We start from the raw sequence: 2,795 nt of genomic DNA, 5'->3' as shown, positions 1-2,795 counted from the left end.
GCTGATAAGGGGTGAACTTGGTGATGATAGAAATGATATAAACAAAGAATCATAACCATTAACATTCATGGTTCTCTCTTATTTTGCTTCCATCCATGGACTTAACAGAATGCTTTATACACATAATTATTATAGTGTGTGTTGGTAGCCAGTGTTCTGTGTTTGTGAGTTAGGAACAACTGGATTAAAAAGAGTGTTTTGAACCCCAATCAGTATATTAGTGGAGGAGATTCTGAAGACTTTTTTGAAGTGGTTAAGATGAGGAACTATGAAATTGGATACCAATAGGAGATGTTATATTACAGTGGCTTTTCAATTATGTTCATCCAATTTTAAGGTTTGCAGAGATGACTTGGATTGATGAGAAAGGTCACAGATGGTGGGATTCAAGCATCACACTTCTGTAGTCAACAACATTCCCATCTGTGTAATATATTAGAGTTCCATGAAAATAGTTTCAAAATTAGGTCTCATTGCTAAAAACCTGTAAAAATCACAGCATAGACAAAGACGTAAGCACCATGAGACTTTAGGCAAGAAGAATCTCTGGGAACTTAAGGTTAGAGACCTGATTAGAAGGATACCAATTTCAGTTTGACTGAAAAATTTCCAGGGACAAAGGCTAATACAGACACTATTAATTTCTAATCTCCTCAGTGTTTCACACAAAGTTGCCATTTTATAACTATTTATCATCTGTACTATAGAAAGGAATAAGATTAGATAAACTCACGGGACCAAATTACAAAGAGTTTTGAAAGTTACAAGTTAACATAGAAGTAGATAAAGCTTTTTCCTTGTAAATCTGCTTTAGTTCTTTGTAGATTCTGAATATTAGCCCTTTGTCAGATGGGTAGATTGCAAAATTTTTTTCCCAATTCTGTTGGTTGCCGGTTTACTCTAATGATTATTTATTTTGCTGTGCAGAAACTTTTTTGTCTATTTTGGCTTTTGTTGCCATTGCTTTTGGTGTTTTAGTCATGAAGTCCTTGCCTATGACTATGTCCTGAATGGTATTGCCTAGGTTTTCTTCTAGGATTTTTATGATATTAGGTCTTATGTTTAAGTCTTTAATCCATCTGGAGTTAATTTTAGTGTAAGGTGTCAGGAAGGGGTCCAGTTTCTGCTTTCTGCACATGGCTAGCCAGTTTTCCCAACACCATTTATTAAACAGGGACTCCTTTCCCCATTGCTTGCTTTTGTCAGGTTTGTCAAAGATCAGATAGTTGTAGATGTGTGGTATTGCTTCTGAGGCCTCTGTTCTGTTCCACTGGTCTATATCTCTGTTTTGGTACCAGTACCATGCTGTTTAGATTACCGTAGCCTTGTAGTACAGTTTGAAATCAGGTAGCATGATGCCTCCAGCTTTGTTCTTTTTGCTTAGGATTGTCTTGGCTATGCGGGCTCTCTTTTGTTTCCATATGAAGTTTAAGGTGGGTTTTTCCAGTTCTGTGAAGAAGGTCAATGGTAGCTTGATGTGAATAGCATTGAATCTATAAATCACTTTGGGCAGTATGGCCATTTTCACAATATTGATTCTTCCTAACCATAAGCCAAGAAAAAAACAAATGAACCCATTCAAAAGTGGATGAAGGATATGAACAGAACACTTTTCCAAAGAAGACATTTATGAGGCCAACAAACATGAAACAATGCTTATCATCACTGGTCATTAGAGAAACGCAAATCAAAACCACATTGAGATACCATCTCATGCCTGTTAGAATGGCGATCATTAAAAAATCTGGAGACAACAGATGCTGGAGAGGATGTGGAGAAAAAGGAACACTTTTACACTGTTGGTGGGAGTGTAAATTAGTTCAACCATTGTGGAAGACAGTGTGGTAATTCCTCAAGGAACCGTTTGATCCAGGAATCCTGTTACTGGGTATATACCCAAAGGATTATAAAATTCTATTATAAAGATACATGCACACGTATGTTCACTGCAACACTGTTTACAATAGCAAAGATGTGGAACCAACCCAAATGCCCATCAAAGATAGACTGGACAAAGAAAATATGGCACATATACACTATGGAATATTATGCAGCCATAAAAAATGATGAGTTCATGTCCTTTGTAGGGACATGGATTAATCTGGAAACCATCTTTCTCAGCAAACTGACAAAAGAACAGAAAACCAAACACTGCATGTTCTCACTCATAGGCGGCTGTTGAACAATGAGAACACGTGGGCACAGGGAGGGGAACATCACACACTGTGATCTTTTGGGGGATGGGGACTAGGAGACGGACAGCAGGGTGTGGGGAGATTGGGGAGGGATAACACTGGGGAGAAATGCCTGATGTGGGTGACGGGGGTATGGAGACAGCAAACCACCATGGCATGTGTGTATCCATGCAACAATCCTGCAAGATCTGCACATGTATCTCAGAACTTAAAATACAATAAGAAAAAAAAGAAAGCCGAGTGCTGTGGCTCACACCTGTAATCCCAGCACTTTGGGAGGCCAAAGTGGGTGGATCACCTGAGGTTAGGAGTTCGAGACCAGCCTGACTAACAAGGTGAAATCCTTTCTCTACTAAAAAAATACAAAAAAATAACCAGGCATGATGGTGGGCACCTATAATCCCAGCTACTTGGGAGGCTGAGGCAGTAGAATTGCTTGAACCCAGGAGGCAAAGGTTGCAGTGAGCCGGGATCATGCCATTGTACTCCAGCCTGGGCAACAAGAGTGAAACTCCATCTCAAAAACAAAAAACAAACAAACAAAAAATGATAACGTTTTGTGCTTTGTGCTGTTGTTATTAGGGCTTAGGGAGCCTAAAA

This window comes from Cebus imitator, unplaced genomic scaffold, assembly GCF_001604975.1.
Source record: "Cebus imitator isolate Cc_AM_T3 unplaced genomic scaffold, Cebus_imitator-1.0 Scaffold866, whole genome shotgun sequence".
NCBI lineage: Eukaryota > Metazoa > Chordata > Mammalia > Primates > Cebidae > Cebus > Cebus imitator.
This window is presented reverse-complemented; position numbering follows the sequence as displayed.